Source organism: Pararge aegeria, chromosome 22, assembly GCF_905163445.1.
Source record: "Pararge aegeria chromosome 22, ilParAegt1.1, whole genome shotgun sequence".
Taxonomy (NCBI): domain Eukaryota; kingdom Metazoa; phylum Arthropoda; class Insecta; order Lepidoptera; family Nymphalidae; genus Pararge; species Pararge aegeria.
In genome coordinates this window covers 448,926-463,422 of record NC_053201.1, presented here as the reverse complement: position 1 = coordinate 463,422, position 14,497 = coordinate 448,926, and the positions used below count along the sequence as shown (strand labels likewise).

Here is a 14,497-nt window from a genome sequence, read left to right as displayed (position 1 = left end):
AATTTACTCTAGTCTGGTTTGGTGGGAGACTTCCGCGGTGCCTAGTTACCGCCTTGGCAAAAAAGACGTGCCGCTAAGCGATTTTGCGTTCCGGTACGACGTCACGTAGAAACCGAATATGTGCTTAATATATCTGCCATACCTACTCCCTAACAGGTTTGCCTGCTTCCATCTTAGACTGCACCATAACTTACCACGAAGATTTCAGTACAAGGCTTTATTTGTAGTAAAATAAAACAAAATAAAGAAACAGAGTCGACGGTGTCCGTCTCATCCGGAACAACAACCGGTCAAGAGCAACACGTCGTTCGGGCTAATTGCCTCAATACGCACAAAGAGCGGCGCGCTATTGTCCGCGGGCCGGACGCGCCATTGTGCGTGAAACCCGAAACCAATCGAGAGGTGTGGTCACAGTTACAGCGATTGCAATGCCCAGCGACGCTAGAGACTCAGCTATGCCACAAAAAGCTCTACTACTACATAAATGCACTATAATTATATTTTATTTTTTGTTTCTATAAACCACTGTATGTGACAATCGATTGTGAAGGGTATGTTTAATGAAATGTGTTCTTGTTATGTACCCACAATTTGGCAAATAAATAAATATTATTATTATTATTTTATTTTCTATGATTTATTCTTTTTCATTATTTTTTTAATTCTTAACTTAAATTTATAAAAAAAAACATCCACCCTCCGCTTGCGGGGCTTTTGAATGCCCAAGCAACCGGTGGTCAGGGCTCCAGAGTGAGGACCTCCTCACAATACGCGCCGTTTCAAGGATTACTGCGTTCTGTATCCGACCCTTGATCCAACAACCAAGCGAAAGCTTTTATTATTATTATTATTATAACTAGAAACTACTAAGCGAACTAATATATGTTTGTATAAATGCTTAGTAGTTTTTAGTAAAAGTGCATTTTTAGTAGTAGTAGAGCTTTTTGTGACACAGCTCGATGTATAATTACGACCTCCATGATTATTTATGCCAAGGAGCGATGATATTCCACTTACCAGTAGAGGGGTTCAGATCTGTTTAAAACTTCAATTATTTCTTTACAAAAAGCTTACGATCATATCAGAGAAAAACAAAACTTCACTTGCAATTCATTACATTAAAGAGAGATTATGGTGGTAACTAAACTTAAAAGTACGTTTCAAACGCGCTCTGTAGGCCAGGAGAAAATTATCACTAATCGTTTCTCGTCTTATTACTATTGTGATAGAATAGCTGAAAATGGCTAGAAATAAATTTCCCTCCCTGCCCTTTAAAAAATTTGCAAAAATTATGTTTTCCTTTTTGCATATCAGATATAAGTAATTTAGTTTAGAGATTCATGTACCTACAACCGATTTACCAGTTTTGTTATTTCCATACGGATTTCATATTTTTTTTAGTTCAGTATAGATAAATATTCTAGAAGAATGCGTCCAAGCTACTATCTGGAAGGGTGACTGTCCAGGAGGAAGAGCAGGTTTGAATTTAACCCTTACCCTTACTCCACCTTATAAGCGCTTTACGTTCTTAAAACTATTATCTACCTACGTCTCTTGACTAGAATAAATCGCATTTATACAATCAGGGAACTTTATAAATCAGCTTATGAACCCGCTACATATGCCGCCCCAACTTTCTACCCCATTTATCCCGTGTCCATTCCGACAACACCTTAACACAGCTCTTCGCCCCCCAAATTAGGTAGACATAGTGAGCGCGTACGTTCACTTGAATTATAGCATCGTATTGAATAGGCGCGTATTTCTAACAAAGAAATCGCGAATGTGAAGTTATATTATCCACTTTGTGAAATGGGTTTATATTTATACCCACATCACAGAGTAAAAGATTAACTTACTAAGTCAGAACTTCGCAACCTACTCCACGTTTATAAATTTTTAAATTGCATATTAAAATTTTCGCCGAATCCAACTCGGATGGGCAGCTTTCGGGAAACTCTGTGACATCTTTTCGCCTGAAACACCTGAGTGCCTGAAGACCAATGTCTTCGAACAGTGCTTGATGTCACTGATGTCTTATGACTCTGAAACGTGGTCGCTAACTATGAGCCTCATAAGAAGGCTCAGGGTCACTCAGCGGGCGATGCAGAGGGCTATGCTTGGAGTATCGCTACGTGATCATATCAGGAATGAGGAGATCCGTAGAAGAACCAGAGTTACCTAGATACTCGTAGCTCAAAGAGTCGCGAAGCTAAAGTGGCAATGGGCGGGGCATATAGATCGGAGAACCGATGGACGTTGGAATACCAAGGTGCTGGAATGGCGACCTTGCATCGGTCCCTACAAAAGACCTATGTCCAGCAGTAACATATTATATAATAGGTACTACACACACTATGACAACACACACCTCGCAATCTAGCCCGAAAGTAAGCGTAGTTTGTGCTATGGGTACCAAGATAGCTGATGAATATTTTTATGAATATAATACACATAAATACTAATAATACACAGATACACCCAGACACTGAAAAACATTTATGTTCATCACACAAACATTTCTCCAGTTGTGGGAATCGAACCCACAGTCTTGGACGCAGAAAGCAGGGCCGCTGCTCACTGCGCCAACCGGTTGACATGATGATGATGATGATGATATAAACATTAGCTTTCATGTGAAGGTAAAAACTATAATAGTATATTGTGCAGTGCGACAAGTTGTCGATTGTTTGTGCGGTCACTCGCTTGAGTGGGTAATCGATGTCGCACTTGTTGCACAATATACTATTTATTATAATAATTAGTTTTAGAATACAAAAATTCTAAAACTACTCTTCGGTCCTGTACAACAAAAACGCTTGTTGTTGGAGAATTTGTCCAACCCTTAGGCAAGAATTAATGGGTTGGATTTCTGGCAATGGCAATTGGGAATTTAGAATTTCTGAATTTTAACGGATCTGGTTTGGTTGGAGGCTTCGGTCGTAGCTAAATGTTATAATGTAAAGAAAGCAAATCAGAGAATTAATTGCGCAAGAGGTTAAGCAACGTTACCCATGTCGTTCACAAGGTAAGAAACTAATCTCGGAAATCCAAATTTAGACTTTACCTTTCCCCTGTTCCCAGAGACACGTTAAGCTGGCTGTGCTAACTAACACCTGAAAATATTCGTAACAAAAGCAGAAGGCGTTCTATAAATTTACAAAAGATACTCATTTTTGAGATAGTCTAAAAATTTATATCGACGTTTAGAGTGTACCATAAATGCCCTACAAAAATGCAAGCATAAATGAAAAGCGGGTGGTGGAACCAATAGCTACAGCGCATAATAAGTAATCGATTTTACTGGTTAAGAAACCTTACCCATATCGTTCTCAAGTTGAGTAGCTAAATCTCCGAAGTTCAAATTCAGACTTTACCTATCCTTTGTAGATCAGAGACACTGACTTTATTGATGATCCCCTTGTCTGTCTTATGAGGTTTCGAACCCCGGCAAGAGCAATTTAGGGGTTTCTGAATTTTCTCCGGTCTGGTCAGTCATTTAGGCCATGGCTATTTACCATCCTACTTACAGACGTGCCGCCAAGCGATTTATCGTCCCGGTGTGATGTCGCCTAGACACCGATTAGGAGTTAATAGGGAAACATGTTAGCCCACTACCATACCACTGCATCATCACTTACCATCTGAGACTGCAGTTAAGGGCTAACTTGTAGTGGTATAAAAAAGGGCCGAAAATCTGCATTGGAGCAGTCTGGTGTGTCTATGTTCTATGTCTTGTCATGTCATCTTATACGAAAAAAGGCATGTCCAAATTTCACTTTTACAACCAGTTGGGAATATACAAAATAAATTACGACCACCACTACCTAGCTACCAATAAAATGCACTATTTTATTTTCCAATTTTAAAACATTTCCCGAATGCTCGCAATCAGAAACTTTGTCGTATTCAAAAATAAAATTTGGAATATGTTAAGTTAAACTATACAATATTCGCGAATTTCCCAAACTTGATACTGGTTTCGTACAATAAAGAAAAAACAACTTCGCAACTGATATGAACCGACTGTCACATCTCCGTATAAGAAAAGGAGATATCAAAGGGAGAGCAAGATGGTTTAAAAAGCTGGTTTTTGATTGGTGGAAATTTTTATTATCCCCGCCTTTTTCATAGGGTTGCCCACATGTTTTTATCGTCTGTCAGATGATTCTCACATACTGAGAGTAGACTTAATGCTGAATGTATGAATGAATATTTATTTGAATGAACTTTTTATCATACCTATATGTCTCCTTAACGGTTACGTTACCACACCACAATACTGAATAAATAGTGCCGTCTGGTGACCATCGAATCAGTTGTCACCAGACCTCCTCTTACCGCGGGTGTCGTACGAGGCGACTAGGGGAATACAACGAGCAGTATCATTCTCTGTGCTAATACTGCAGGCATGTTACAGGCTATTAATGAAATTGGATGTAAAAAATGTTAAACATTATTCAAACAATAAAAAAGCTTGGATATGACCTGCACTAACTTCGTAGGTTAATATTAATTTACTGTAAGATGGTGATAACAAAAAAAAATACCCGGCTAAGTTGGTTGTGATCTCTTTTTAGACCAGGGCGCGTTTGGAACCCTCGTACCCTTGAGGTTTAAGTTGGCGAACGAAGTTATCACCATCCCCTCACAATTATGTAAACATATATGTATGAACGCTTCATAAGTGCCTGTGATAGGCCTGCATGAATAAATAAATTATTAATTTGAATTTGATGATAAGACTTTTTTACTATTTGATACAGAGCTCTAGAATTAACACTGTGTTAGTTATGAAATGACAACATTCGTTTTGTTTTCTTTAGGTTTGCCGTTATGTACGATTAATACCCACTAATAATTTTCTGTCTGGTGAAAGCCGTTGACCATGGTAAGTGACCACCATACAGACACAGACACTTAGTATTCCGGTACCAAGTCGCGTAGAAACCTATGGGTTTATTACAACTATCTTCTATCTATATCTTATACATAGTAATAAAGCTATTGCCCGCGTTCTACGTCCGCTATTTACAAATCACATTAAAACCGTTGGTTTTTCTGTAATAAAAAGTAGCCTCTGCTACTTATCGTCCTTTCAACTAACTCTATTCCAAATATATAAATAAATAAATAACTACGACAATACACACATCGCCATCTTGCCCCAAAGTAAGCGTAGCTTATATATGTTATACGTTCTAAGATGACTGATGAATATTTTTATGAATAATAGACATAAATACTTATAATATACAAATAAACACCCAGACACTGACAAGCATTCATGTTCGTCACACAAACATTTTCCAGTTGTGGGAATCGAACCCGAAAGCAAGGTCACTGCCCACTGCGCCAATCGACCTTCAATAATTTCAAAATTTTTATTCCAAAAATCAAGTTCATTGTTTAGATCGTGAAGGAAGGACAATGAAACAGACAAACACATTTTCGCATTTTATAATATAATAATAATAGCCTTTATTAACAATCTTATAAATTACATTTCACCTTAATTAGATGCAGGTCTAAAAAATCAATCTACGCGTTTTTTTAAGAAAAATCTGGCGCATTGGCTTTGTACAAAATGTTTCTATACAATATCCGAGTATCTGACTTCGAATTAAAAATGATATTATTTTGACATTATTATGACAACATTGATATTACCTGTATAATTTAATAAATAACTTTTCAATGCTTGCTCAACAAGATTATGCAGACATGTGTAATGATTGTTCTTGTTGTGCAGTTTACATTTCGCTTGCTTGATAGTAGAATATGGAGGAATGTTATATTACAATAAGACCCTATGTAAGCTCATATTCAGCGAATAAAATTTCATTTCATTTCATTTCAGGTTAGCCCGCTACCATCTTAGACTGCATCATCACTTACCACCAGGTGAGATTGCAGTCAAGAGCTAACTTGTAGTGGAATATAAAATTTGAAAAAAAGATACAAGGGCGGAAAATGATGAAGTAACGGCTCCCCGTCTGTTATGGGAGAGGCAAATAAACCACGCTGTTGCGATTCGGGTTTACATTGAATGAAGCAAGTAATATAATTCTTTCAATATCAGTATCAAAACTCAATGCCCCCTCAGTTGGCGAGAGTTAAATCGAGCGAAACGATTTCATTTGACAACATTACTTAATGACATTATCCTTTTTGTACCGCGGGGCCCCTGCTAATGCAATTAAGGCCCCGACTCGAGGGCCCTCCATTTAATTTTAGTTTGTTTAGTTTATTCGCATTAACTGCGAAGCGCCACCTAGCGGCAGTTTGATTAAAACTTAATTGGATGGAAGCTTCGTGTTGTGACTTTTTAATGCGTTTAGTTATCATTTGAATTTAAGTGAGAGTTATTTTATTATACTAACTGTTTCTCCTGACTTTGTGCCTACAGAATATCACAGCCCCGTTTCACGCGGAAGGTAATTTATAAAAAAAAATGGTTTTGGAACACTCTTACCATTTAACCAGCTTTAAGTTAACAAGTGTAGTTATAACCAGTGCTATATTAGTTACAATAAAGCATTGATAGCTTAGTGATTAAGGCTTCTGCTTCCGTTTCGGGGGCACCGAGTTCGATCCCGGCACGCACCTCCAGCTTTTCGGAGTTTTGTGCGTTTTTAATTCGAGCAATTAAAATATCACTTGCTTTAATGGTGAAGGAAACATCGTTATTGAACCTGCATGCCTAAGAGCTTTACCATAACGTTCTAAAAGGCATGTGAACCCTTCCAATCCTCAATTGGCCAACGTAGTGGACTACGTCCTAAACCCGTTCTGAGAGGAGCCCCGTGCCCGTGCTGAGGGGGCCAGTAATGGGTTGACAACAATGATGATGAACAATAACGCAAAAAAAAGAACCCAATTGAAAGACAACACACTCGGGTCTGAGCTTTTCCATTTTGCTGCTGTGGGAATCCAACCCAAAGCCTTGGACTCAGGATTGCAGCCCACTGCGCCACGCGGCTGTCAAAAATATTGGCTGATGATGATGATTATATAAACAAATATGGCGGCCAGCGCTTGACGATTATATCCGAAATACGCCGGACGGAACTGAACGAATCGCATGGAGTAATGGATACTACGCGTATTTCATGATATGGCTAAAATGCAAGGGAGTAGAAAGAGTTGGCGTAGCTTAAAAGAGGCATATTTCTAGCCGTGGATTTCGGCCATTGTTGGACGATAATATCCAAATTACGCCGGACGGAACCGGACGAATCGCATAAAGTAAGGATGGATGCTACGAGGGTTTTGACATAGCTAGATACAGAAACATTGCTATGCTGATTTCCCGCGACATATTACGCAAGCCTAGGCAAGGTGCGGAAACAATAAACATGGCGCGGAGCAGGTGTGCGGATTGCGGAACTTCAACTCGCGCAATTAACAATCGGACCTCGGGGACTGCCGGCCACTAGACACGGCCGGGTCCACTATCGATACTAGATTATTCCTATAACTATAGCATTTAAAGCCTTCGCATTTCATATTACTCAATGAAACATGGAAAAATACCGAATTATTATGGAAAAGTAAGTTATCTTAAAAATTCAAAATTCATTTATTTCAAGTAGGCCTAATATAAGCACTTTTGAAACGTCAAGTATGTATGTTTGTAGTGACTCTACCACCGGTTCGGAAAGCAGACTCTACCGAGAAGAGCCGGCAAGAAACTCAGTAGTTGCTCTTTTCCAACATCAACATTTACAATCATTTTGCTATCTTGCGGGAGATGAGAGCGAGGCTGGCTGCTTCTAATCTACCTTGTCAATGAGGAATTCATCAAATGTATAGTAACCTCGCTGTACTAGATGCGTTTTTACACATTTTTTAAATGTATGCATTGGTAGGTCAAGAATTTCCTTAGGAATCATGTTGTAAAAGCGTATACTCAACCCCACAAAGGAGTTCTGCACCTTTCGCAGACGATATGCAGATATCACTAATTTATAGAAGATACATTTAAAAAGCCTTAGTAAGTCGGTGACTAGTTGACCACGCTTTGCCAACTCGTCATACAATTCTGACCACCTACGTTTAGAAGTAGTAGAGTTTCTGTGACAGAGCTCGTCCGGGGAAGTACTACAGCCAGGCCCATTTCTGCCGCAAAGCAGCATTGCTATGTTCCATTCTAGAGGGCATTATAGCGGGTGCAATAATAATAATAATAATAATAATAAAATTTTATTTCAGGCATAGCCCATATAGTGTGCACTTAACAGTTTTTAAAAATAACATAAAATGAAGCACAAATTAAATTAACAGGCAAATGAGGCTTAAAACCTGCGCCTCAGGTTGACTGACGCAGGGTGGTAGGACGTCTTCTTGCAGGTCCTTCGAAGTGTTGCTCTGTTTATAGGTGATAGTTTTCCAATTAGCATAAAGCTCCTTACCACTTTCCTTATTATAAAAAAAAAAGTGTGTGTACTTATGTACACGCGTCAGAAATTATACTTCTTCTGCGTAACCATATAAAAATCTTTTCTTTTTAATAATTTTATCTTTCGCCTTATTCTAAAAAATTGAATCGTTTGTAAAAAAGTCGACACTAACAATAGAAAAAAGGTATTTAATTCATTGAAAGTTTTACTATAACGCATTATCTAGTTGAATAAAGTGTATTTAAATATGACAAAAAAACTATTTCTACATAATTGAAGAAATGGTCATAATAAACATAATGAAATTTGGAATGCTAATAGACTCATTATCGGACAACCAAGTTTCACTCAACATTAAAATTTGACATTTTTGTACAATTTAATCAATCAAATCACCGGAATGAGCCCGCAGACTTTGACAATCGAAAGTGTACACTCAAACCTTATAGCTAACTACAGGGTGGCGGTTTTTTGTGACTGTGTACGCATGCATTGTAACAATTGACTCTCATCATTTTTCCCTAACGCGCCAAATGAAGTATAACTTCAGGCTTTTAACTCAGAAATCAATTACCTATTAACAGAGCAGCACTTCCAGGAACACATCATGCAATGTACTGCCCTGTGTAACGCATGATTCATTCGAGTGGATTGTTTTTTGACGTGACAACGTCTTATAATTCGATGGAGCCGGCTGCACGCACGAAAAAACTTGACTCATGCGGCGTTACCTCGCTCTGAGGCGTTGTATTTAAGGCTTGAAGTGCAAGCGAGAGCACGGAACGAGCGACAAAGAGGCACGGTCGGCCTTCGCGTTCGGAAGCGTTCGACATCTGTCTCTCTCCTACTTGAGTGAACGATGCGTCCGCGTGGACAACTGCTCCAATAATACATTTACATGTTTTCAACAAGTAAGAAGTGCAGTGAAAAGTGACTGCTGTCAATTGTTTATAGCAACGATAATTGCGGCGATAAAGGTTTTAATTCTTTCGATATAAAATATATGTTCAGTGATATATTATCGAATATTCATACATAGTAAAAAGAAAAAAAAAATACATAATAGTATTCATGCGTACAAATAAATGTAACTTGATCAATTAAATTGTGATTTCCATTTACCTCTTTCTCTATATCCACAAAAAAATCTCTATAAAACAAATTTTCTTTTGAAACGTTGTTGTCACGTTCAACTATCATCAGTAAACCAACTTTACAGACAACCGTTTTTTTTTTAAAGTTTGTTTTGTCGGTACCGTGCACATCACTAGCGCACGTCACGGCTCGAGCTAAGCATTTCATTTCATAAGCGAATGATCGCCCCAATAAGCAGGTATTGGTAAATTAAAAACAATAAATTTCCGCGCCGTTCGGGGTACGGGGGTGGCAGGAAAATACGCGCGCGATTAAAAAACTTTACGAATCCCGATTATTTATTGACGAATAATAAATACTTCATTCAATAAATTAGTTTATGTGTTGTTATTATTATTTTTATTCCTATCGCAAAAATAGGCAATACTTTATTGGATACTTGCATTCCGATTATTTATTCAAAGTGAAATACTAAAATATCTTTATTCAAGTAGGCCCATAGGTGGCACTTTTAGTGTGTACATTACATGAGAATTACACGGTAGTGAGATGATGGCAATAACCATATTCGTAAACTTAAAACTAGAGCATATTTATTTATTTTATTTATTTCAAAGACGTGACGTGATTAGTCACTTAGCGGCACGTCTTTGTCGGGTGGTAACTAGCTCCGGCCAACACCAGACCAGACCGGAGAAAACTCACAAATAATAAATTCCCAAATTGCCGGGAATCAAACCCGTGACCTCCTACTTAAATTCACAGTTCTCACCGTTGCGCCAGGGCGGTCGCCAAAAGTCCTATACAAGATGCTTTATTTTCAGACCCTGTCTTGTTCAACTACCTCGTTCAGTAGCATTTTCAACTACGGATGGCGAAGTCCCGGGTTAGTTTGCCGGATCGGGCCAAGAATTAATAACAATGTGCCCGGAATGGGAAAATAAAAGCTGTGCCTCGTCGAGCACCTGAAGCCATTGATCCGGTTACGCGGCAATAATCCTTAAAACCCACCAACCTTTGTTGGAGGAGCTAGGTGGGTGGGTCTATGCTCTTAAGCCCTCTATCTTACGAAAGAGTCTCTTAATCTATCTTACAGTATACAGAGGTAATTATGATACAGTTAAAATAAGTATCTACTATTATTTACCTACGTACGAGAACATGGTCTATGCGTTTTTGAAGTCTACGTATTAGCAGTTCCAATTACAATTTCTTAGCAATTAGCATAGAAATAAGGAGTTTATCCTCGTAATTCAGTGGCTCCAAACTGAAGAGAAGTCATTATCATTAACAACGGTCAGTGGTCACCGCCACCGGCCGCGCCGCCGCAAGTTATCGCTGTTTATTTGTTTGCGCGCTGTTACTGCTAAATGTTGTTCAATTGTTTCGGACAATTGCCAACTGTTTGTTGTTCAAGATAAGTAGTTAACACTGTTAAGTACTACCTACAAACGAGCGATTTCTCGCGACTTTGTCTGCGTTTTTGTAATCCCGAGAGAGAGTTTTCCGTGAATAAAAAGTAATCTTTTTCCGTATCCAGAAGGCAAGATATCTCCGTGCAAATTTTTATCAATATTAGTGCTGTAGTTGAGCAGAGTGTATGTAATGTACAAACAAACAGACACAATTTGGATAAGAGAATGGCATTCTTTAATAGTGCTATTAACTAGTTAATTATTCTTTTTGCTCGATTTAGAAATTTTGCAATTTAACTTAAAGAATTAAAAGTATCCAATTTTTTGTATGGGCAATGCTCAAAACATTTGCTCCGTCGACTTCTCACTAAAAAACAAAAAAATAAAAACTATCGATAAAAGAAATTATATTTATAGTAAAAAGTCTCCCCGGCGGGGAATCGAACCCCGGTCTCCCGCGTGACAGGCGGGGATACTTACCACTATACTACCGAGGATTGTGATAGCGAGTGCCAAAAACTGCACCGATATTGGATGCATTGTCATTATGAATAGCAATACAACATTGATTTAATATGTATCACTAAGAAACGTCGATTTTTCATTCATTAAATTCTATAGTTTTACTTCTTTAGCTGTAAAACGGACACCGATCCGTTTTAACCTACTCGTATATATATTTGGAAGAAGTAATAGTGTACATTTTATTAGTACCCGATTGAATAAATAAAATTAAAAAAAAAACACTCAGTAATATTAATAGTTTTTATTGTATCCTAAAGTTTTAATAAATAACTAAGAAAGACGTACTTAATATTTTCGTTGAAGTTATCTTTATAATTTTTTTCAGTAAATTTAACTGAATCGTGTAATGTGAGGTATTCAGTCAGGAATCACAGGGTTATACTATTTTAAATGTATACATTAGATTGACATTCCTTTTTTGATGTTATAATATATATATTCTTTATCCAATTAGTACGGTTAACACCAATTAAACTAATTAAATATATAGCAGGTTTAATTATACAGATTAAATCGAGAAAAAAAAAAGAAAAAGTAAATAAAAAAACTAAAAACAGAAACAAAAACATAATTATAACAATTCAATTAACTTTACAATAGTTTTGCCTATTAGTAATTATACTATCTTCTCAAAAAATCAAAACATCAAAAAATAGTTAAGCCAAAAACATGGTGCTATTACATTTCTCACAGTACTGTAGACAACTGTGTTCTTAGGATCCGCAAATATTTCACAGACAAATTATTTAATCTTTAAGTCATCAGAAAATCAACAATGATAACCAACATATTTTAATAAATAAATTTAAAAAAATCTTTATTCTTTATTCGTGTACGGAAGCTTTATGAAGCTTTCATACATATATGTTTATATAATTGTAAATATATGTATGTTGATAACTAAGTTCGCTTACTTAATCCTAATGCTACCAACAATGTTCCAAGCGCGCCCTGTTCTTGAAGAGCCCACAACAAACTTAGCCGAGTAATTATTTGTTATCACCATATCACAGTCAATTAATATTAAACTACGAAGTTAGACCAATTCATACCCAAGCTTTTTTATCGTTTAAGTAATCCTTTAGCACTATACTGTGATATTTTGTAAGCTTGCGTTTTATATATAAAATAGCTAGCCGTGCAGGTATGCAAATATCCTCACGATATCTTCCTTCATCGTAAAGCAAGTGATATTTAATTGCTTAAATCAAAAACGTACATAACTCCGATAAAGGTGCGTGACGGGAATCGAACTCAGTTTTCCCGAAAAGAAGCAATAGTGTTACCACTATGCTACCACCGTTCAATTCAACCAACATGGCATTAAAATTTAATTTCATTCTACACACATTTCGTTTTTTTGGTTCATATTAGTAAAAATGTTTGAATATATTTTTTTTTTAGTAATAAACAAGCGGTGATAGATTGGGTACGAGGTTCACTTTCGAGGAGGCCAGTTCAAATCCCAACACGCACCTCTAACTTTTCTAAGGTATGTGAATGAAACCATCGCGCCTGAGAGTTCTACATAATATTCTCAAAGGTGTGTGGTGTCCACCAATCCGCACTGAGCCAGCGTGGTGAACAGTAGCCTTATGTGATGATGATGAATTAGGTGCATTAGGTTTAGTTATAGGATGGGAACGCCCGGAGATCCTCCCGGGACGAGCTCTACATGCGTCCCACAAGGAAGGCACCGTTGCGTTCTTAGAAGATCCCGTAACCTCCCAAACATGTGCCGAGGTTGGCCACCGAGGAGGGTTTAGTACGTAACGTACGTCTACCCTGAGGTCGGTTATATTTTAAGATTTTCCCCCGATGAAAATAAAAAAGAGCGCGTCTTGTCATCAAACTAGCTGTCCAGTTTGGCGAGATCTTAAATCTACGATCACTTGTGCATCTAAATGTATACATATTTTTTTAAGTATAAAAAAGTTGTGTTGCGTTTTCATAGTATGTTTCCAACTTAATAGTTTTAGTTGCATTAGCGAGCTACAAAATATCCAATAATATAGTTAAGTAAGTACGGTAATTTGGCAACACTTTTTAAAATACGAAATTGCCAAAAAACACTCAAGAGCTAGAGATTTTTTAAAAGCACATTTTAACGGTAAAATCAGTTCTTCTGGAAACAGGGTGGTGAGAGGGGGCGCGTCGATTAGCAATATTGTAGCGTGACAACCCTAAGTGCACGGAAGTGGTAAGCGTCGATGCCACAGAGTTAACAATCTAGCTACCGGGAATCATTTTAAATACTTTGTCCGCAATTATTTAGTTTTTTTAAATGCTAACGAACGACTTTTATTCCCAGGATGGGCGAAGGCTTTTTTAGTTATTTTTTTAAATTTTGGAATAGAATGTAGTGATAACTGAATGTGGTTGCGTTTAAGCAGCTAACATTTATAATAATACTAGCTGTTGCCCGCGACTTCGTCTGCGTTTGATGTGGCATTCAATTTAGTTCTAGTTTTAAAAAAAATTTAAGTATTCAGTATCGCTATTTTAAATGAGGGGTTTGCTGCTGTCCGCTAAGGAGTTCTGTCCTCTATCTCCATAAACGTTCAGATCTACACAACGATTGGGCAAAATTAAACATATATAATAACCTCTGTAGTACAGAAATTATTATTTAAATCGGTTATAATTTGTCGGAGTTATGATGTAAAATCGTCAAACACCCTCTACAAAAGGAACCGAGCTTAATGTCGGGATAAAAAGTATCTTATATTACTTCTAACACTTCCAAGAATATGTGTACAAATTTTCATGAGGATCGGTTAAGTAGTTTTTGCGTGAAAGCGTAACAAACAAACTTACATTGACATTTATAATATTAGTATAGATTAAGGCAGCTAGAAATTGCATTATGAAGTGGAATGAAATTTTCTTAAATAATTTCAGATGACAATGTAAAACCATCTCGGTTTTAACAAAAAGAATAAGTTTGTTGCTGGGTTCTTCTTAGACCAGGCCGCGTTTGGAACCCTCGTAGCTTAAGCTTTAAGTTTACAAATGTACTTAGTTATTGTTATCCCTACTCACTACTATGTATACAATTTG

The 14,497-nt window shown here is 37.3% G+C and overlaps 1 non-coding gene across 1 annotated transcript; it reads right to left on the bottom strand.

Annotated features, from left to right (window-relative positions):
* Positions 1-11,337: 11,337 nt before the first annotated feature.
* Trnad-guc lies at positions 11,338-11,409 on the bottom strand. Its single transcript has one exon. It is a non-coding gene; the product is annotated as a tRNA-Asp (tRNA).
* Positions 11,410-14,497: the final 3,088 nt, after the last annotated feature.